A 24,478-nucleotide genomic window follows, 5' to 3' on the forward strand; every position below is an offset into this window, starting at 1 on the left:
GATAACAACCTGGAGTTCATTTCTTCCAACATCTTCATTCTGGAGTGCTCGGTTGGGCTACCCATTGTCCTAAACGGATTGCAACATATTATTAATGAATTTATAACACTAATAGGTTCTAACATTACATAAAAAAAACACACAAGTTGAATCTTCAACTTGGGTATTACACATAATCATCCATACATATAAAGAACAAGGGTTACATAGCCTCTCCCGAGGAAAATCACCTTAGCATAATTTACTGAGGATTTAAATAGGATTCCTTGATAATTTAAAGAGCATCAAGAGTTCAGGTGCATGCACACCTCCACACATAATCTTGTTTAAAAGAAAATACATTACAACCACATCGAAAATAAATAGAAATGCACGAAAACTTGGTCTAGTCCAACCTACAAGGGTCATAGTAATACCCACTATCATAGCTACTTTCTGGTGTTGGTTCAGGTTCATAGTTGGGATCCTGCTGCACCTGGTCTGAAATGGAACTCACCGTGGTACTAGTACTAGGTGTAGACATGGAACTAGATCTTCTTCTAGTGTTCATGGGTGCTCTTCTACTGGTAGAACCCCTCTCGAACTGTCTCCTATAAGCAGCGGTTCTTCTCTTAGCTTCATCCGTTGCAGCTCTAGCCCTCATTTCCCACTTCCTCTCTTCCGCTTCATACAAGTTACGGATTTCAGACAATATCTCCCCCATAGGTCTCTCGCTCCTAAAATCCCCTAAGTCCAAGTGGGTATACTCAACAGAATCAATGGCACCACTAATTCCCATATTGGGTGCAAAAGGGTGTACTTCCTTCCAATAATAATCGATCCTAAGCCCCTTCTATGGTTCAGTAAGAGGTAAACTCTGTATCAAGCAATAACATTTCACAGCTTCCCTTTCATAATGATTGTCAGCATTATGTGGTCGCATAGCCTCATTATACCCTTTGATCATTTCTCTCACAAACTGAATATGGTCCCAAACATCATCTTCTTCTTGCACTCTATACGTGTCCGGTGTACGGTAAGGCGGAATTGGTGCAGGGCATCCAATGTTACTACTTCCCATGCTTTCAGTTTGACTGGCAAGATCCTCCCATCCTGACATCTGCATCAATGCATTTTACAAAAAAAAAAATCCAATAATTCACAACATATAAAGTTAGATCTCCTTGTTAACTTACAATTTTATAATCACACTATCACAACTATTCTTCTCCTATATATATCACATACCTATCACAATCCACAATTTCTCCTAAAAAAAAAAATTCTCAATACTCTTACTTCATTTTTACTTAAAGGACTACCCAAACTTTCATGCCTTTTCACCACAAAAATCCTTCATTTTTATTTATTACCTTATAGGCAAAACTTCGGCTCTGATACCAACTGTAACAGCCCGCAAATATAGGCATTCATTAACTAAACAGCGGAAGTCTAACCCTGGATTAACGGGATACTACACAAGGAACCATCCTTTAAGTCATTACAAAACATGATATGTTTGAAGGTACTTGACCACAATAACATAGATAATACAAGACTTACAACCCATTCCTTCAGCCAAAATACATTACTTGTCTACATACGTAAGACCAGCTAACCACGAAACCCAAGATACTACTTAATTACATTATTCATCACACAATATATACATTAAGCAAAATAACCACCATCACTGAACCCATCACGGCCTACCTGCACGATCCACAAGGGTCTGCCCCCACTAGGACAGGTTCAAAAACAAAACACATGGGTCTGCCCCAACAGTCAGCACAAAGCTGAGTACACATCAGTTTGAAATAGGGAATAATGTGGAACATAATAATAAAAGAGAAGAAAAATGGAAACAAAATAGTCACCTTATATGCAAAACAAACTATCGATTTCAGAATCAAATGTTTACAACACTTTTTTTTAACAAAAAAAAAAACTTGGTTTAAAGAAGTTCTTCAAAGGGTTGCCTTAAGGGAAAGTGAACACGAATAGGGAGGGATTATTCAACCAACTGTACCTAGACCAGTGGGGCCGTCGCCTCCTCTTTAAACTTACGCTTGCAAGACTTTACTAGGACATGTCCCTAATTACGGGTCTATCCCGCCTCTACGAGTCTACTTTTGTAGCACTCGCTTTACGTTATATTTGGTTGTTTAAGCAAGTCAACAAGAATGTATTAATGGAAAGCCCAACTAGATTAAATTTTGAAAACATGCAACTTAAGAAATGCAATATTCCTCACAAAACCAAGGGGCTATTACTCTTTTCATACAATCAGAAATCTCAAGTTACCATTCACAACAACAAATCACCACAAAAAGATAGAAATTCATCACCAAAACCCTTAATCACCAAGATGTTAAACTAAGGCAATTCTTGTTTGGAAAAATCCATACTTTCATAACATGCAAACATTCTTAAACATTTTTGATATCAAATACAGCAAGAAAACATGGTTATTAAACATTCACAAGTCCCACAACTCTTTCATTCGACCAAGAATTAAAATCCATCCATAAATCCCAATTTCATTGTTTTTTCAAAATTCCAGTTCTGAGTGTGTACCTTACAACAGAGATTTTGTGGACCTAAACTCCTCTTTTTCCCATGAAATTTTACACCAAGCTGCACCTCATATCAATGAACAAAAATCATCCAGAAGTCAGTCCAAGATCTCCAACTCATTTTTATTTATAACCTCAAATAGTGACTGAGTTCCAGATTTACCTGATTAAAAGTTTGCCTTTAGTTCTCCAAGTTCCCAAGCTTTTTCCTACGAATATCTTGCTACCCACTCTGTAATAAACATCAAATATTAGTTTGATCAACTTGCATGCAAGAAAAGAGAAGAGTAAAACGGAGGAGAAGAGAAATGGTAGCTCAGCTACCTTCGCTGGTTTTGGGCGAGCAGAAGAGAGAGAAAGAAAGGTTCTGGGCAAGTGGTAAATGAATGAGAAATGGGTGGAGGTTACTATGATAATCAGGTATGTTCCTTGGGGATGAAAAATGTCAAAAAGCCCCTTATTTGGATGAGTTTAAGGGGGTTAAAAGGATCTCTCACTATGACCTTGCTGACCAGATTTTCCACTTGATCCTAGGCATGGTTAAAAGCTCTCTTCTAAATTTAACTTAATATTCCCAAAAATAATGCTTAATAATTAAATATACCAAGTACATGGTCCAATTTCATAGTCAAAACTCCTCTCAAATAAATAATTCCTTCATCCGAGGTTGTAGAAAACGCTACGTGATAACTTATACTGTAATTAAATTAACTACTTGTTTCAATAGTTACTTAACTAGTATATATGGATTTATAGATATATATATATATATATATATATATATATATATATATATATATATATATATATATATATATATATATATATATATATATATATATATATATATATATATATATATAGTTTTATAGGTCATATTTCTAACTAACAACACAAAAGAAAAACAAATCAAGTTCGTTTGATTTATTTAATTAATTCAGGAACTTAATTAGCACATAGGTTAAGGGCAAGCTATTACATTAGCCGACTCCAAATTATTTTGGGACTAAGGCTTTGATGTTGTTGTTGTTTGAACTGTTCCTGTGGTTGTAGTTTTCATGAAAAGTCATAGTTTGTTACTCCTACTTGATTCAAGGTTTTGGTTTTCCTTCTATTTGTTGTACTACTAGGATCAATGTCCACTTCTTTAATTTCTTCTTTTGCATCCACACTCATTTTGTGTTTGTTTTCTGAAGTTTGTAGCTACTACTGATTATCCAATGTGATTTGCTCAAGAGAGAGTTGGAGGAGGCGAAGAGTGTTAAGAAAGATGTTCACAGTTATAGTTTGTTTGACTACCATTCTTTTTAAGGTGTACCTGAATTGTGTACCTTGGCTTCTATTATAATTTTGGGACGGAGGGAGTATTCCTTAATGTGGCACGCACCTTTTTGTTTGTTTCGGAGCCGTTTTGGCGCCTCGTTGGTCAAGTCTTCATGCTTCCCAGTGAAAATCAGTCTCCTCCTGGCTACCTAAGATCGGGAAGCTTCAGTTGGACTCATTCATGAGAATGTCAGTCCATCGACCTTGCTTGAACCTATATTGTATGATTGCAAATACACTTTATTTCACTCCTGAATGTCTATTAATGGTGTCTTTAAATATCCTTTGTGGATATTATATGAGTCTCTTTGTATGCATGATCAAGTGCTCCGTATTTAATTACTGGATCGGATAAGTTTTGAAATGGACTTTTTGAAGCAGCCCATCTATCTACAGGAACTACAGTTCGAGAAGCATATGCTACGATCCTACACTCAGCACATTTTTATGTATGTGGAGCCATTGAGGCAACACAAAGCATTCGAAAGTCGGGTTCAACTCGTGATTTAGTCATTCTTGTTGATGACACAATTAGTGAGTATCATCGAGGTGGGATCGAGGTTGCAGGTTGGAAAATGCATACCATTCAAAGAATCAGGAACCCTAAAGCTGAACCAGAAGCCTATAACGAGTGGAACTACAGTAAATTCTGTCTTTGGCAGCTAACAGATTATGACAAGATCATTTCATAGATGCGGACCTTCTCATACTCAGAAATCTAGAATTCTAGACTTCCTATTCGGGGTTGCCGGAGATTTCTGCCACATGGAACAGTGCTACTCTTTTCAACTCTGGAGTCATTCTTGTTGTAATGTACTTTGTTATGGTTATAAATCGAATATAATTGTTAGACTGGAATGTATATGTCTAAGATTGTACTGTAAAATATAAAATATGTAAATTCGAAAATAATTGGTAGATTAAAATGTATATGTCTACGATTGTACTGTAGAATATAAAACATACTAAATAGAATATAATTGTAAGATTGGAATGTATATGTTTACGATTGTACTGTAAAATATAAAATATATTAAATCAAATATAAATGTTAGACTATACTGAATATATATACGATTTAATATTTTTTATATATTTGAAATTTAAGTTAGATAAACTGAATGAGTTCAAACAACATGGAATTTATTACATTATAGTAAAACAGACATCAGGAATGACACGTGTCATTTCTTGGTATAAAATATTGCCGCTAAAACTATTTTCCTAAAACTCTTTATTTTTTTATTTACTATTCTTTTTTTATAAACCGTTTATGTATAGAAATATTTCATTTGGATATATTACGTACGGGTTATAAAAAAATTCAGAGATATGCACTATGAGGATGGTACACCAAACTTGGTGAAGTATGGTATTAAGGATGGTAGATGTAGATATGATACGGAAGTAATGACTTCTATCCTTGAAGTAGCAGAAAAGTGCTCAACGAGGGTCTGATTGCAGTGGGTCAACCTTTTGATGTTGTTATAGAGGATCAAGTGGAAAGTGATGATGAGATAGTAGGAGATGATGAGCTAGAAGAATTTATTGAGATTGAGGATGATGATGTGGTTGAGATTGAGAACCCAAATCCAGTTGTTCGTGGGCCTACTATTGAGATTTCTAGTGGTTCTGAGCAGGGCTGGTTCTGGGGCGCACGAGGTGAGCGACGGAACAGGGCCCCCAACACTACTACAGAAATGTCATTTAATAACGTTCTTTTAATAGCGCTTTTACCTCTTCCGCTATCAAAAGTATAAAAAATAACATATTATAGCGCTTAAATAAAAAACACGGTCAAACGTACACATATTATAGCGCTTAGATCTTGTGCGTTGTCGTATTACCCATTTATTATAGGACTCCTAAAATAAACACTATTAAAAAATATAGGAAAAAAGTAAAAAAAAAATTAACCGCCTCAGCTCTCTTTCTTCCCTCGGATCTGCAAAGCCTCAAAACCCCAAAAGTCTCAATAGACGCCGAAACCATCCTTCACACAGCGGCAATTTCCTTCACCCGGTGGTGCTTCATCTCAATGTGAAATCGAATATCAAGGTAATTTATCAATAATTTTTGCGAAATTTTGTTGATTTATGTTTGGTTTAATTTTCTTGAATTGGTTTTGCTGGGAAGAAGGGGGTTTGTGTTGAATTACGATTGGTTTTTATTTGTTTTGGTGTTTTGTTCCTCTTAATTGGTATACATAGGTAATGAGTATTTATATTGTAATTTGGTTCTGATTCTTTATTTTTATAATGGGTTGTTGAATTATTTGATTTCATGATCGAATTATTTGATTTCTGGCTACCATAATACCATTAATGAATTCACTCATTCCATTCCGTGTAAATTAATTACGAGCAAATAGTAATAGGTTCGTAAATTTTTCTTGAAGTGTTCAAGTGTCTGGGAAGTTATAGCGTGTAATTTGCTGGTCATATGAGGAATACAGGTAGGTGACATTTTTATTGTGATACATCAGTATTGTTGTACTTGTTTTTGGTTGCAATCTACACTTATATTAATATGAGAAAAGACAGGAATCTCTCTCCTTGTTAGTGTTTCTTCTGGGAAAATTCCTTTATGTGAAGAAAATGGCCTTGGCCCTTGGGTGTTGGGCTTTATTTTATGTGTTCTGCAGGAGAAATTTAACCAAATTGTGTTTGTCGTTGTTCCTTAAATTTTCTTGACGTCGGTATTTTTTTCCCCACTACAGTATGTTGTTGTGTTTTATATATTGTTGCGAGTTGTAGACTGGTTTGCTACTAATCTGTGTTCCATTGCTAGTATCTTTTGTTTCTCAGATCAATTGCATTTGCTGAAATTTTGAACATGCTGCTTTGTCTCATGGAACATAATTTGTGTCATATAGGCAGTATAAGTAATTTGAGTGATTTTCATATAAGGTGATGAGTTGTGAATCCTGTGATACTTTAAGTATTCATAACCAGTGTCAAAATAATATGAGCCTCATACAAATGCAGGAGTTGGGTTGGTCTCCAAAACAAAGTGAAAATCCTCTTCCCTATCTCTTCTTCGAAAAAATGCGAAACATAATTTCCGACTTCATCGGAAAAGCTCATTGATTTCTTTAGAATATGTGACGGATATAAAAAAAATTCATTTTTTGTTTGGTGTTTTGAGGTTCTTTAGTTACGGCTGGGGATGTCGAAATTTAAATGTATAGTTGAAGTTGTAGTTAGGTTCACCCCTTATGAACTTATGGAGTGTAGAGACTGGTGCTTCTGTGTGTAACATATGGAGTGTAGATACCGGTGCTTTTGTGTATAAAAAGAATATGAGTAAAACAATATGGTACGTAGGATACACTTGAAGTTACTTCAATATGTATTTGGAAGTTTGGACTTATTCTTGATTCAGTTGTGTTCATTTGATTGCTTGTAAGTTTTTTTTCATTATCATATATCCGAAATTATAGTTCCCTTTCCTTCCCTATAAATCTATTTGAAGGCAGAAGTAGGCTAAATTTCACTTTTACAGAAACATCAGGATATCAGGTTATGTAACGATATCTGGGATGATTTTTTCCTGTTCTTTTGACTAGGTAGAGGAATGACTTGATTTATCATGATGGATGATGCTGTGATTGTTGTAATATTATTATTTTTCCCTCTCCTTCAATAGTCTTTGTTCTCTATTTGTACTGCCAGTGTAAGTTTGTGTGTATTGTCTCCAGGCCATTTATTCGGTTCATCTCTGATGAAGCTGCTGCATATCAGCTTGCCACAAATGAAATACAGTTTTTTGATCCTGCTGATTTCTCTAAAGGATTTATATCTCATCTCAAAGTTAAACGAACAGATGTTGGTTTGATCTAATATCTCGGTTGATGCTTCAAAGCTTTGTTTTTGTGCTAAGCTAATATAATTTGTATCCATGTTCTATAACTTAAATGTCACCTTTGACTTGTAGGTAATAGTCTTCACAACAGAAAAGTGTCCCATCATATTATGTGTCAGCGACATTGAAAGACTACTGCTTCAATCAGACATGTTATGCAATTTGTTCGACAACTTGTTGCCTACGTTGAGTGGTTCTGTCTTGGTGCTTGGGTCTCGTATCTTAGATGCAAACACTATGAGAAAGCGGATGAGAGGCTTACCTTATTGTTTCCCTACAATATCGACATAAGGCCTCCAGTAGATGAGACTAATCTTGTTAACTGGAACTCCCAACTAGAAGAGGACGTGAAGACGATCCAGTTTCAGGATAACAAGAACCACATTGATGAGGTTCTTGCAGCTAATGATCTTGTATGTGATAATCCGAGATATATCTGTCATTCAGTACTTTAACCCTCAACGATCATATCGATAAAACTGTTATGTCTGCAATATTATTTCATTTAATGAATAACAACGAGCCTGAATACTTAAATGGGAAGCTAGTCATATCTTCTGGCAGTTTGTCCCACAAGTTGAGTTTATTCCAAGAAGGCAAAAGAATGGGCAGAAAGATGGAAACAAATTGTGAAACTGGAAAGGAAATGGATGATTCTGCTGCTGTGAAACCTGATGGGAAGAATGAAACATCTGGACCGGTGTTGAATTGCTGATAACAAAGGTGATTCAGTTCCTCTGACAAAGAACTCTGAGAATTCAGCTCATCCAAAGGTAAAATGCTTCTGATCCTTTTACGATATTGATTTTTCAGTAGAATCACCATTGTCATTTTGTCAGTTTGATTCACCAATGTCTTACACTGAAATGTGATCATATTGAGCAGGAAGTAACTCCAGACAATGAATTTGAAAATCACATTAGGCCAGAGGTCATTCCTGCAAATGAGATTGGAGTTTCATTCAATGACATTGGATCCCTGGATGAGATTGAAGAGTCCATACAGGAACTAGTGTGCTTCCCTTGAGAAGGCCAGACCTGTTCAAAGTTGGACTTTTGAAAATACTCTGTTTTGGCTGGAATTCGAGCTGGATTAGACATGGTTGGTGACCATATAAGCAAACATCACAATATTTTCTTTTGAAGTTGGTTGAAGTTGTTTTCCTAGGGAATCATCAGGTAGTTTAGTATATGAGACAACCATTCAGTTCCCTTTCGGTCAACTTTTCCATGTCCTAATTTTTTTACGTTAGCCTTTGTTAAGTCAATTTTATTTTTCTATACAGTTCTTACGGTAATGTTAATCCTTTCGTATTTTTTTCCTTCTATATATATATATATATATATATATATATATATATAGGGTAGGGATCCGGTGAGAACACCTCCTTATGTAAGAACACTTCTTATGGTGAGAACACTTTTGCACTCTCTATGTTCTATATTTATTCAACAATGTTCTAAATTTGCTAACTCATGTTCTAAATTTATTCAACGATGTTCTAAATTTATTTAACCATATTCTAAATTGGTTCAACCATGTTCTAAATTTATTCAAGCATGTTTTAATTTTATTCAACCATGTTCTAAATTTTTAACTTCATGTTCTAGATTAATTCAAGCATCTTCTAAAATTATTCAACCATGTTCTAAATTCTTAACCTCATGTTCTAGATTAATTCAAGCATGTTCTAAAATTATTCAACCATGTTCTAAATTTGTAAGCTCATGTTCTAAATTTATTCAAGCATGTTCTAAATTTATTAAATGATGTTCTAAATTTATTCAACGATGTTCTAAATTTATTCAACGATGTTCTAAATTTGTTCAACCATGTTCTAAATTTATTCAAAGATGTTCAAAATTTATTCAACAATGTTCTAAATTTAGAACATGAGAATGTAGTCAACACATATACATATATACATGTTCTAAACTTTTAAGCTCATGTTCTAAATTAATTCAAACATGTTCTACAACTATTAAACATGTTATAAAACTATTCAAGCATCTTCAAAATTAATTCAAGCATGTTCTAAATTTATTCAATCATGTTCTAAATTTTCAAGCTCATGTTCTAAATTTATTCAATCATGTTCTAAATTTATTAAATGATGTTCTAAATTTTTTCAAGCATGTTCCAAATTTATTCAAGCATGTTCTAAATTTATTCAACCATGTTCTACATTTATTTAAACATGTTCTAAATTCATTCAAACATGTTCCACTTGTATACCCATAGAAAATATCAACACTTTCTTCAAATATCAACGGATTTTGTATACTTCAACCATTTATCCTTTTATATTAGATTTACTTCCTCAATATTCGAACTTCCTTATACTTTACTCACATATAAATATCGTAAAGAAAAATGTTCCAATCTACTCCTAGTGTGACCACAGCTAAAAAGTAGACTAGGAGGGTAGTAAAACTGGTTGTAACTAATATGTCCAAGCCATCGAGGAAGGTAGGGATTGGTGCAACTAAGAATTAGCACAGATGGCTTAAGTTTTAGAACATATGCATCACTAGTTTAGAGCATAAGCAATGATGCTTCAGAACATAGTATCGCCGGCAAAAGTTCATGGAAAATTCAGCACATTCCATATTTGATGGATAATTTTGCTGAAGTACAAATTGCAATTCAAATATTTCCGGAAAAAGAGAACATATCTCTACTTTACTACTCTGTATCAACCAGTAATAATCAACATGAATTTGGATTCAGACAAGCAAAATTAAGAACATGAATACCAGAAATTTAGAACAAACATAGATGCACATTTCAATAAACTTCCATAACATTCAATACAAACTAAAAAAATTAAAATCTAGAAATAATAATCGATCCGAATCAAACGGAAGAATCAAAAAATTAAACTAATGAAATTCCATAATTGAAAAGTAGACCCTAATTTGAAATCGTACCTTTTAATTAGACCTAAATAACACAAAATCTTGAAATTCGGCCGGCGAGGAAGATTGCTGGTGGTGTTTGAATAGGAGAGAGAGGGGAATTGAAGAGAGAGAAAGAGTTCTTGAGTTCCATAAATAGTGAGAAGAAAAAACGTGATAAACAATTAAATTGGTTTATTAATTATTTGTTTATAAAAATTACGAAAATGCCATTATAGAAAGTGTTCTCACCGTAAGGGAGTGTTCTCACGAGAGCCTTCCTCTATATATATATATATATATATATATATATATATATATATATATATATAGAATATCTTATATCCTATTGTTTTGCATTACTTTGCAGATTGTCAGTTTCCAAGTTATGAGAAAGACCAGATTGATGAAGTAAGAATTCAATGGGTGCGCCATGTTTTCAACAACTATATATTAGTTAGGTTTCGTTGAGGGAACCAAAAATTATACACTATTAATTAATATAATTTTCTTAATTTAATGTTTATGGTCTGTATTTTAGAACATATGCTTAATCATTTTTATTATGGTTACAATTACAAAATTCTTTTCATTGACGCTTGTAAATTAATGTTCAAATATTTACTATACTCGTCAACATATGGGTGTTCTTTTGAAATATGTGCAGTTATTGTGTGGAGTAAAATGAAATACAATGAAGCCAGCGAAATAAGAAAAATCAAAATTAAAAAGTTATAACAACGCTTCATATACATTCGATTTTAGAAAATAATTTAAAAGTTGGCGGCAAAACCTTTAATAGCACAACTTTAATAGCATTATAATGTGCTATAAAAGAAATATTTGAATGTTTTTAAAAAGTACTTTTAATAGTGCTTTTTAAAAGCGCTATTAAAAGTACCTTTTACTTTTAATAGCGGAGCCATCAACAGCCTTTCAAGAAGCGCTGTGAAAAGCAAAAATAAGCGCTATTAAAAGCATATTCTGGCGTAGTGCAAATTTAAATGTTGTATTTAGTGTAATTAGCTTCCCAAATATACCAAAATACTATATTGGAGTATTGGTTAAGGCTACATGCCAATGTGGCAAGTAGTCGCGTTCGAATCCCCTTACTCTAGAAATTGAATTTTGATTTCAGCAATATGACAGCTAGCATACTTTGACTCCTTACTCTCTTTCCCTTTTTATGGAGTAATTATGACGCTAGATGTACTTTCATAGTTTGACTCCTTGCCTTTTTAGTTTTCCAATCTATACTAATATGAAGAGTCCCATGTACAATGAGAATCACCAATTTTGATACATTAATCCATCTTTCTCCAGTTCTCATCCAATTACCGAAAAACCTTGCATCCTTAACTTGCTTATCAAATATCGTTTTCAATGCTAAATTTTCTATATTACCATGAAATTGATAATATTATATGTTGTTTCTCTATCAAATTTCATTCTATTTTCGATTTAATTTTACCAAAATTCAATTAAATTATGCTAGTTTTCATTAACTTTTGCCAATATTTTTCTTAATTAACTGTTGAAATTTTCATTAGGGTATATTTTTAATCGTCACACTTTCTTTTTTCGACCACCCAATTTAATTTTTATACTTCTTTTACGGCATGAACTCACTAATTTATTACATCTCTCTTCTCACTATCAAAAATTAAGGTCTCACTTATTCTCTCCTTCGGTTAAAATACTTTTGTGTTTAAATATAATAGATAAGCCAAATTCTACTTATCATATAAAACCGAAACTTAATGTGACGATTAAATTTGAGTATAATGTTTTATTTATTTACTCACTTACTCTAACCAGAAAGCCGAATTGTCGAATAATCTAAAAAAAAGATTTAAAATTCAAAACTCTCTTACCGAAAAAAATAGGTGAGTCTAGGGAAGGGTTTGAGGCGGGTGTGGATACACGGGTGGGTGGTGGAGTAGGGATGTATTTTGTTTTTTACCCCTCGAGACGAGGATTGAGAGCGGTGGCTATCATTCCTATCACTAGTGGAGGGGATGGGAATGAAAATTTTTAGGTGGGTACGATGTAAAGGTCGCATCCCGCCTCTAAATAAAGTAAATGGTGGGGTTATGTGTTAATTAGATATGACTATCGAAGGGAATGGTGGATGAAGTAAACATATTTTTGACACAGGTGATGAATGATCGAGGATGAATATAATTTTGTCCACGTACCCTTTTATTGTTTTATTTTTTTTAATAAATAAGACAACAATATGGCAATAACGAAATTATTCATCATTTATTTTAATTAGGAGAGTATCTATAAATAACGAAATCATATATGGAAAATTTCTAGAAAGTCAATTAAAACAATCTTCCTCGGAATTACACCTGAAAAAACTAAAATTAAAATTAATGCCATATTAAGTATCAACTCAACAATATTAACGGATTATGTAAAATAATAAACGCACAAAATCAAGAAATAACCAATATTAAAATAAAATAAAATAAAATAAATCAAAGCATAAAAGGCTTACCATTTACTAAAAATAATATTTTATTTTTATGGTGCGTTCTATTCACCTGATTTTCACTTATTTTTCCTAAACTTATCTTTTCTATACTTATCTGAACTTAACTGAACTTATCTGGACTTATTAGAACTTATTTTAGTTATAGATCGTATTTGGTCAACCCTTATTTTTCCTGAACTTATCTTATCTAAACTTAACTGAACTTATCTGAACTTATTTTTCCTGAAATAAGTGGAAATAAGGTGAACATAACATAGCCTTAATTAGGTAAGTGTTTACATTTTTGCATCGTAAATGACACAAATGATAAGTCTTTAAGGAAAGTGTATCTCTTTTTAAAATACGGAAGGAGTATATAATTTTCTTGTTTTTTTTCGGAATTACCTCAAAGAGAGAAAGATTGTTATACACCTTAAAGCCAGACATAATTCTCAGCCTCCTTACGAACAACATCAAGAACAGAGTCAATAAGCTCAACACCTTCAGTATAATGATCTTTTTCCCACTTATCACCGGCCCCAGACTGCCATAAGACGAAGTTATCAGGCCGGAAAATCTGACTGTGAGGTCCAGACCGGACACTATCCATGGTTCCCGATCATATGCATTCCAGGAGGCTCAACCTGACCACGGGTACTAATTATCTCATCCTGCATTCATTCAGCAGAAAAAAGGAAATCACAGCAGCACTAATTGTTTTATGACATACAAAGATGAAGGAAACATACTCAGGGATAGGGGACCCAGGGGGTGAATGCTAAAAAGGGAAAGAAATGGAAAATTTAGAGAGACATAAGTTTGAGTTGTATAAACTAGCATTTCACAAATCACAACGATCTTAAGTTCTTAACATACATGAATATCAATTGTTTAAGAAAATTCGGCATAAGCTAAATAGGTTGTCACTAATAAAAACAGCAGCCCACTTGTATGGTAGATGGTCTCTGAAGAAAATATGAAGCCTTTTTTGGTGCCAGCAAAAAAGCTCATCTAGCTAACTATAATACTTTATACACTAAAAAGACATGTCCTTCGTGTCTTCAATCTCTTCATCTTCCTTTTGGTTTAGAAAAGTAAATGCAGAATGTACAACAATGCCGTGTTGAAATTATCCAACCCAACATATACAATTCAGAAAAGAGCAAACCCAAAAGGGGTTTATGTAGATTTCATGCATCCCAAAAGTTGCATACAAAGAGCAGAATCAGGTTACATGAAATCAGCAAACAACATGACAAAGATACAATCTCCAGTGGATCTCAGCATCCAAGGCTCTAACTCTATTCCTAGATGATAACCCCCATAAATGTTCAGCTCTTCCTAGAAAAGGCATCTACTTTCCTCACTACCCAATCTATAATACCAACTAAAGGCACCCAATTTCATAGCGGAAAACTTATCAAATTGTCTTCACCCTCATAATTAGCACATACCATAAGTTACTCTAAAACCCACTATAAAAACCATTCAATTCCCACACTGGGCACACTCTCCTACTTGCTCAATTAACAATATCTTAAAAAATCAATCATCTCAATACTCGGTAAAAATTTAAGAGATGTGACAATGGAGGAAATCAAAACTCAGGTGCAATTGAGTTTTTTCAAACTACAGAACATCTCAATACTCGGTAAAAATTTAAGAGATGTGACAGACCTCGGTCATCAGAGATGGTAGATTACTCACAAAAGTACATGCTATATAAGGTGAAAATAAAATTGTCTAAATAATTGATAAAATCAAATTAGACAATTTGATAATTGTCTAAAGATCGAATTGTCTAAACAAACTGACAATTTAGACTTAAGTATTTACTAATTGATGTTTAATATAAGACCCCAAATAAACCAATCAGTACAAAAATCAATCCCTAGATTCGAAATGCAGATTCCATCTAACACCCAACTACTCAAAATCAAAATATCACCACAATTAACAACAAACAATCCCACATTAAAGAAATCAAATTCAATTAAAACTACAACAGCCCAGAAACCTTAACAGATCTAACAACCTAACAGACGCTACCCCCTAACTAACTTAGAAACAAAACAAACGCCGACCAAAATCATCTAGTCAAATTATGCAACAAAAATATGCAAAATAAATCAATTAACTTAAAAGCAAAGATCTCAAATTTTTATTTTTTTTCTTAAGAAAAACAACGAGGTTGGGGATAAAGAGGAGACCTATTTAGCATCGAGAGGGTTTTTTATGTAGGCGGCTTCAGCGGACTTGCGAGCGTGCTCAAAGAAGAGAAGACGATTGAAATCACTGTTGTCGCCTGAGAAGGAGGAGAGAGGGTGCGAGTGTGTGAGTGTGGTATCGCCGGTCACCTGAGAAGGAGGAGATAGCCGGTCAACTGCAGGGAGATGGTTCACATGTGAGAGACTGGCTGCAGGGAGGAGAGACCGAGAGAGCAGAGTTGGTTTACTTTTTTTTAGTTTAAAGGCTGCGTTTGTTTTTTGGGAAATTTTCTGATTTTAATTATTTTTTATTTATTTATTTTTTTTTGTTCTTAAAGGTTGCTCTTGTTTGATAAGGGCAACCTTTGATGAACAGCCTATAAGGATTTTTCCTTTAGTGGAGATGAATAGCGGAAGAAAAAAAAAGATCTATAGCTCATGATACCATATAGAGAATTGGAAAGCTTGAGTATTTCATTAATCATAATTGCCTTTATATAGGCTTGATACAAGCGGCTAGGTTAATATGAGAATCCTAGTATAAACTAAACCTAAGAGATAAGTATTGACTAAGTCATTAACAAACTATTAACAATAAGATAAATATTCTAGCTAAATATAAATACAAATATTCATAAGATGATATATTGTGATTGACTTCGTCAATCTCTATCATGGGTGACCCTTATTTTTCACGAACGTACTTATCTAATATGAATATAACTTAACTTCCTGAACTTACTAGAACTTAACCCTTAATTATTTTTTTTCCTGAATTTATCTTATTAGAACTTATTTTCCCTGAAAAAAGTGAAAATAAAATGAGCATAACAGATCCCACGTAAGAGATTTTAGATCTAAACTTTCTAACCCTATTTGAAAATACATATTGTGATAAACCTAACAATATTCTACATTTTTTGTCCACAATCAACAAACAAGATTATACGTATTTAATGACATGTGCTAAATATATTTGTGTAAACATAGGAAATTTTGGTATTTACTACCTTAAAAATACACCACTTTTGTATTTACTACCTTATGAAATTTTTATTTTAAATTACTACCTTAAACTTCCAAATTTTTTTTATTTACTACCACTTTACGGTTTTCTCATTTTTAAATTAAGATATCTCTTTCGTTTCTTAATCGTTTATTGTGATTCAAAGTTCGTTATTCTCCTTGCTCTATAGGGATTGCATTGAGAATGACATTTTAAAACAATTCGTTTGATAATTCATATATATTTTAAACTTTTACATATAATATTTAATTAGTTTTACCTTTTGTAAAATTTTAAAAGCAAGATCTCTATGGAATCCTTACACATAAATGAGAAGAATGAGCTTTGAATCACTTAAAATGATTAAGAAACGAAAGAGATATCTCAATTTTAAAATGAGAAAACTGTAAAGTGGTAGTAAATAAAAATAAATTGAAACTTTAAGGTAGTAATTTAAAATAAAATTTTCATAAGGTAGTAAATACAAAAGTGGTGTATTTTCAAGGTAGTAAAAACCAAAAAATCCGTAAACATACAATATAAGTTCAACAAAAATGGAGGATCAAACGGCCATATCCAGTAAATTCATAACAGACTCACCTTATTTAACTCACGTAGAAAGGAAGAGAAAAGTGGTACTCCATACATTTTGTTCATCTTATCCACAGTGATATTTAATAACATGAAAATTTGCAAGAAATCTAGAGTACAATTCATGTCCTTTCGCCTTTAATGATTTTCATGACCCTTTATCTTTTAATTTTTTCTATTAAATTCAACTAATATACGGAGTATTAATTTATATTCCTATATTCACTGTTTTATTAGTTAAATACGAAATGAAATACATTTACTCTTTTTCGATAAATTGAAAAATTAAACTCACCATGAAAACATAACAAAAGTTGGCATGACACAAGATCAATACTAATTCCTACTCCCTCCATCTCAAAATGTTCTTTACGTTTTGTATTTTGCATGCGATTTAACGACTAATTAATGTGCATCGAGATTCCTCTATTTTTTTTAATTTAAACAAGACAAATTACGTTTGTTTACAATATACCTCATTGTTCATGGAATGATGTACTCTTTTTTCCCCCTTAATAAAGGTTTTGTCTCAATGAGTTTTCTTGGTAAGGTTTTTAATGAGGCAACATGTCAAGCTTATTATGAAGAATGATGTACTATTTTTCCTCACTAGTTTTTTTCCACAGGGTTTTCCTAGTAAGGTTTTAACGAGGCATAATCTTCAATAATGGACATCCAAGGGGGAGTATTATGAAATATTATGTGGATGTCCATTATACCACTAGTATCTTTCTAGAATATTCTAGATATTAAGGTTTATTACTCTCCAAATAAATCCTACTCTATTGTATATGTTTGGGCTCCCAATTGATATTCAATTGGGCCACTAAGTCCAAAGCCCAATGGCTCTAAAACAACAGCATCAAACCTTACCACTATGGCTATTCAGCCATCCATTAAGGCCCAAGGCCCAATAGCAATAAATGACCTATGGGCATTTATTATGCAAACACTATAAATAGGCCACCAAGGCTCACACCTCAAGGTACGTCCAATTTATCGCCTTAAGACTACTCTTCTAGAGAACTTCTCTCTAGAATCCGAGCATCGTTCTTACTTAGGCATCGGAGGGGCTTTCCTCGGAAACACCCCCGAGGCTAGTGACTTTGCTCTTGTGCAGGTGAATTCGGACTCGACCCATTCAAGCAAGCAAGATCTTCAACACATACAAAAGGGCCTTCATTTGAAACCCATTGTTTCCATCTTTACAACACCGGAACAATTTGGCGCCGTCTGTAGGGATCAACACTTCAAAGCCTTTGAAAGACATTAACCACCTCTTCCTGCAAAATGGTTAATGATGTTATCAACAACAATGATGACGAGATGATAGTGCGGTCAGATTCGGAATCTGACGAAGAGGAGCACCCTCAATCGGTAGCGAGGTCACAGCCAAGCAGAGCTACGACCGCCACAAACGCAGGACCTCCGATTCCAACTAGGGAAGAGCTCACTGCGGCCATGACCATCATGCAAAACTTCCTCTTCAACGAGAAGCAGCAAGGATTGGCAAAAGACCGCAGAGAAGAGAGGAGGACCAGGCGAAGGCTGAACGAGCCACCCAGTGTAGAAGTGTCCAGACCCGAACGAGAGCTCCTTCCCTTGACAGGAACACACTTGACGTCGAGGTGGATGGAAAGCACGTGGGACACCCAAAAAAGGGCACAACAACAACCAGATTGGTTTGCGACACCATCGCCTACTCCAACAGCTCTCCAAAGCGAATCGACTACTCATAACACTCGGATCCGAAGCTCGGTGCTCAGCAGGTTGAGGCCCTCGGTCCACTCAAGGTTAAGACCCTTGATCCATACGAGACTCGGGGTAGGCGAATCAAGCAGATCTGGCGAACGACCCGAGGTCAGTAGCCGAGAAAGAAGAAGAGACATGAGGCATGATCGAACCCCTAGCCCCCATCGTACGCCCGAACGTTCTAATCACAGAACCTCAGCGAACGAAGGCATCAGGGCTAGACTCGGGAAAAGAATCATGACTCCCACGTCATCCCCTTTCTCGGACGAGCTGATCATGGAAGAAATACCGAAGGCAAGACTGCCAGCACACCTGACATATAGCGGAATCACGGATCCGAGGGATCATGTCATCTCCTACGAGCAGCAAATGTTCTTGAGTCCCTACTCCGAAGCATGTTGGTGTAAATATTTCCCAACCACGCTAACCGGAGTGGCGGGAGAGTGGTTTAGATCGCTGCCGAAGGGATCGATCAAGAGCTGGAAAAGGCTGAAAAAGAGATTCTGCACACAGTTCGTGAGCAACAATCGCCCCGAGCGAACCACAGCAGAACTGACCTCAATCCAACAAGAAAGAGACGAAAGTCTAAGAGAGTTCATGGCCAGATTCATGAAGGAATCAACAAACATACCAAACTTGCAGCCAGACGTGGCCATCTTCGCCTTGAAGCACGCGCTCCAGGAAGGGAAATTCCGTGACAAGCTCTCGATGAAAAACCCCTCCAAAATAGCCGACGTGCTCCAAATGGCTGATGCGTTCATCAGAACCGAAGAGTTCAACAAAGCCGCTGCAAGGTTGAAGGGATCGTCGGATCCGAGAGACACAAAAAATGCCCAGAGCAAGCCCGAGGGCGGCTCAAGGAAAGGGAAGGAGAAAGTAGGAGTTAGAGAGATGAGCCCGAAGAAAGACGGGAGAAGGGGTGAACTTCAACCCAAATACACTAACTACACTCCACTAACTCTGCCCCGAAAAGAAATCTTTAGCCTCAACAGAAATGATGAAAAGTGGAAACTACCTGGGAAACTCAAGTCCAACCCAGCTCGGAGAAACAAGAACAAATGGTGCGAGTTTCATGATGACTTCGGTCACCACACCGAAGAATGCAACTCGCTGAAAGACAACATTGAGGACCTCGTTCGCCGAGGTTACCTGAAACAATACTTGTTAGACCGAAGGGAGGAAAAAGAAAAGGCCGCAAGTGGCAAACAACACGAGCAACCCCAGAAAAGGGTCTACGAAGCAACAGGGCACAAGAAGAATGACATCCTAGTGGTGTTCGGGGGACAGAGGTCTGGCCAGGCCAGCAAGAAACACCTAAGAGCTCTCACCCATCGAGTCAACTTCAGCGCAGTGGGAGACAACCAACCACACCCCCCGAACATGACCTTCACTGCCGATGATTTCTTCGGAGTCCAATACAAACATGACGATCCTCTAGTCATTTCCATGGACCTCAATAACCACAACGTACACCGAGTGTTGGTCGACGGAGGAAGTGCCGTCAACATCATCTTCAGAAACTGCTTCGAGCAACTGATCCTCGAAGAGCCAGAGGAAGCACTGACGAAAGTCAGTTACCCCCTGATCGGATTCAACGGATCCGCAGCTATCCCTCGAGGAAAAATCACCCTGCCAGTCACAGTGGGCGAAAGCCAAGCAGCAAAAACCCTTCGGGACGAATTTTTGGTGATGGACTGCGACTCCGTATACAACGTAATCATGGGAAGAACCATGATTCACAAAATGCAAGCAGTCCCCTCCACATACCATCAGCTGATGATATACGTCTCAGACGCAGGATTCGCCGAACGAATTAGAGGTGACCAAGAGGTTGCAAGAAGAACCTGCCACACCGCCGTCCGAAAGCCCAAATTAGGAGACAGTTCCGAGGCGGAGAAGGATGCTCCCCTAGAGGAGAGCGAGGCAAAAAAGAGAAAAGCAGGCACGAGCAGCTTATCTCCCGCAGAGGTCGATGCCCGCCCCGAAACCCTATCTCCCGAACCAGATCAGGAAATGGAGGATATCTTCCTCGAAGAGGGTTCAGATAGGAGCGTCCGAATAGGCAAGGGCCTAAGCTCGGGGCTCCGAATCGATTTGATCCAACTGCTCAGGGATCACAAAGACATTTTCGCATGGTCAGCAGCAGATATGCCAGGGATAAACCCGAAGCTGATTTTTCACAAGCTGGACGTCAACGCTGAAGCTCGGCCAATCAAACAAAAGAAGAGGAATTACTCATCGGAGAAAAACAGAGCCATCGCCGAAGAGGTGAAAAAGTTGCAGGAAGCCGGATTCATCGAGCCATGCATGTACCCAAAATGGTTGGCCAACGTGGTGATGGTCAAGAAAGCGAACGGCTCTTGGCGAATGTGCGTGGATTTCACAGATCTGAACCGAGCCTGCCCCAAGGACTGCTATCCCTTGCCGAGGATAGATCAATTGGTTGACTCCACCAGCGGCCATGCACTGCTCAGCTTCATGGATGCCTTTTCAGGCTACCATCAAGTGTTCATGCACCCCGACGACAGAGCAAAGACAGCATTCATCACGAGCGCAGGAGTGTTCAACTACAAAATGATGCCCTTCGGCTTGAAAAATGCCGGCGCTACATACCAGAGGCTAGTTGATCACGTCTTCGCCGACCAGAAAGGGAAGAACGTCGAGGTCTATGTGGATGAATCCATCGTAAAAAGCATTAAGGAGGAAGACCATGTCAAGGACTTGGCAGAGACCTTCGGAAACCTGAGGAAATACAGCATGAAGCTGAACCCAAAAAAATGTGTCTTCGGGGTGAAGTCGGGGAAATTCCTCGGATTCATGGTGAGCGAAAGAGGGATCGATGCGAACCCGGACAAAGTCCAAGCAGCGTTGGATTTACCCGAGCCAAGGACCAAGAGAGACGTGCAGAGGCTAACCGGCAGGTTAGCCGCACTAACAAGGTTCATATCAAAAACCTCGGACAAGGGAGCCCCTTTCTTCAAAGCACTAAAACCAAAGAGCCTCCCCGGGGGAGAAGCAGAACCGGTCAAGAAAAAGGGGGTCCTGAGGAAGGTGGACCCCGAGCTGATATGGGAGCAGGAGCAAAAAGAGGCTTTTCAGCAACTCAGAGTCCACCTAGCTAAACTGCCGACACTGGCCAGACCAAAGGAGGGGGAAACCATGTACCTATACGTCGCAGTCAGCCCTGGAACCGTCAGCGCAGTGCTTCTCCGGGAAGAAGAGAGGAAACAACAGCCAATCTACTTCACCAGCCGAACACTCACAGGGGCCGAAACTCGGTACCCGCTCATCGAGAAAGTCGCATATGCAGTGGTGGTAGCTGCACGAAAACTGAGGCCATACTTCGACTCCCACCAGATCACAGTACTAACCGACCAACCACTCGAGAAAGTACTCGACAAAATAGAGAGGTCAGGAAGATTGGCTGCCTGGGCCTTTGAACTATCAGAGTTCGGCATCAAATATCAGCCAAGGACCGCCATCAAAGCGCAGGCGTTGGCAGACTTCTTGGCCGAATGCTCATACCAGGAAATGCTGGATGATACGAAAAGCACTTGGGAGGTCTTCACTGACGGATCTTCCACAGTAAACGGCTCAGGAGCAGGAGTTGTACTAATCCCCCCAACGGGGAAAAGCATAGAGTATGCATTGAAGTTCGGATTCAAAGCAACTAACAACGAGGCCGAATATGAGGCCACAATCGCAGGAATAGAGCTTTGCTTATCCCTGGAGGCCGAGCATGTTTGCCTCAAAACTGATTCCCAGCTTGTAGCCAACCAGATCCGAGGGGAGTATGAGGCCAAGTGGCCCAGCATGACAGCTTACTTAGCGAAAATTAAATCCTTAACGTCAAAGTTAAGATCCTTTGAAGTCATTCTCATCCCCCGAGGACAAAACACACAAGCAGACGCACTGTCAAAACTCGCAAGCTCAACACTCATCGACCTAAACAGGTCGGTCCACGTGGAAGTTCACCAAGAGAGAAGCATTGATCTGCTACCCCCCACAGTATGCAGTTTACGTCCCGAACCTAGCTGGATGGACGCAGTAATTGCATACAAAGAAAGGGGAGAACTTCCCGAAGATAAGCTACAGGCGAGAAAGCTGAAAAGATTCAACAAGTGGTTCATCATCAACGCCGAAGGAGAGCTCATGAGGAAATCATTCTCCGCTCCGCTGCTAAAATGTGTGGGTCCAACAGACGCTGACTATATCCTAAGAGAAATCCACCTCGGGATATGCAAAAACCACATCGGAGGCAGGACATTGGCACACAAAGCCCTTCGGGCCGGATACTGGTGGCCCACCATGGTTTTCGAGGCAAAGCAGATGGCAAGGAAATGCGAGAAATGCCAGAAGTTCGCACCAGCTATCCATCAACCAGCTCAAACCTTACAATCAACACTGTATCCCTTACCATTCGCACAGTGGGGGTTAGACATCATTGGTCCCTTCCCCTCAGCTACGAACCAGAAGAAGTGGTTGATTGTAGGAGTCGACTATTTTAGCAAATGGATCGAAGCTGAGGCTGTCTCCTCCATCACCGAACCTCAGGTCCGCAAGTTCATATGGCAGAACATCATCATAAGGTTCGGCATACCAAGACTGATGGTCTTCGACCACGGGAAACAGTTCGACAACACCCCGCTACAAAAGTGGTGCAAACAGTTCGGCATACACCTAGCTTACTCGACAGTTTGCCACCCACAAAGCAACGGGCAAGCCGAAGCTGCAAACAAACTCATCCTCAACACGCTCAAGAAAAGAGTCGAAGATGACAAAAGCAAGTGGTTAGAAGAGCTACCCGGAACGCTATGGTCCCTTCGGACCACCGAGAAAGAAGCTACTGGGCAAACACCGTTCCACCTTGTATACGGATCCGAAGCTGTCATCCCTGTGGAAATCGGAACAGAAAGCTTGAGGATCCAGGCATACAACAGGTATGATGGACTCCAAGGAGAAAGCAACAACCAACTTCTGTCTGAAGCTCTCGACCTACTAGACGAAGCTCGGAACGATGCAAGGACACTCAACGCAGCTTATTTGCAGAGGGTCAGCAAGCATTATAACCGAAGAGTCAACGCCAGACCTCTAAAAATCGGTGATCTAGTACTCAGAAACGCCGCCTCGGTTCAGAAAGGACGGATCCACGGCAAACTCTCAGCCACCTGGGAAGGATCATACATCATCCATTCCGAAAAAAGGCCAGGCACGTTTATGCTGAAACAGTTAGATGGAACAATCTTGAAGAACCATTGGAATACCGATGTTCTTAAGAAATATTTTGTATGATCTCTGTCTGTAAACCAAGTAAGTTGTTTAATGAGAAGAGGAAAGCCGTTTGGCACCATGTGTTTCATTAAACCTATCTCTATATTTCAAATTCATTTGTCCCTTTTGAAGGAAATAATGCCCTTGGTCCAAGTATGCATTCGATGTTAAGTCTAATAAATGCGGTTCAGTATTAATTAACAAGTTAATAATTCAGTGAGATCAAGTGAGCTGAATGCCTAGCTAGAGGCCGCTTCAGTTCAAGTGGAATTAATGATATTAATCCACAGCTTACTCTTGACTGAACCCGTAGGGTCACACAAATAGTACGTAAACGGATCAAGTATTTAATGGCATTAAATACTCCATCTATGGATATTCGGAATCGACGGATCTTGGTTTCAGTGGGAGCTGAGATCGTCACAGGCAAGAAATGAATACTCCGGAAACGATGATATTGCCGGAAACGGAAATATGGATCGTATCGGAAATATAAATATTATCCAAGTCGTAGATGTTGCCGGAAACGG

The 24,478-nt window shown here is 37.5% G+C and overlaps 2 long non-coding RNA genes across 3 annotated transcripts; one reads left to right on the plus strand and one right to left on the minus strand.

Annotated features, from left to right (window-relative positions):
- The first annotated feature begins 5,759 nt into the window (after positions 1 to 5,759).
- LOC110777612 (uncharacterized) lies at positions 5,760 to 9,123 on the plus strand. 2 transcript variants are annotated; one of them, XR_002530497.2, is made up of 4 exons: positions 5,762 to 5,936; positions 7,579 to 7,727; positions 7,815 to 8,515; positions 8,628 to 9,123. It is a non-coding gene; the product is annotated as an uncharacterized lncRNA (long non-coding RNA). The 2 variants fall into 2 exon arrangements; XR_008927490.1 differs by having other exon boundaries at positions 5,760 to 5,936; positions 7,579 to 8,515.
- A 4,251-nt stretch (positions 9,124 to 13,374) lies between these two features.
- On the minus strand, positions 13,375 to 15,950 carry LOC110777611 (uncharacterized). Its single transcript, XR_002530496.2, has 2 exons — positions 15,332 to 15,950; positions 13,375 to 13,792 (listed from the first exon to the last, which is right to left on the minus strand). It is a non-coding gene; the product is annotated as an uncharacterized lncRNA (long non-coding RNA).
- Between the last annotated feature and the right edge of the window lie 8,528 nt (positions 15,951 to 24,478).

Source organism: Spinacia oleracea, chromosome 2 (genome assembly GCF_020520425.1).
Source record: "Spinacia oleracea cultivar Varoflay chromosome 2, BTI_SOV_V1, whole genome shotgun sequence".
NCBI lineage: Eukaryota > Viridiplantae > Streptophyta > Magnoliopsida > Caryophyllales > Amaranthaceae > Spinacia > Spinacia oleracea.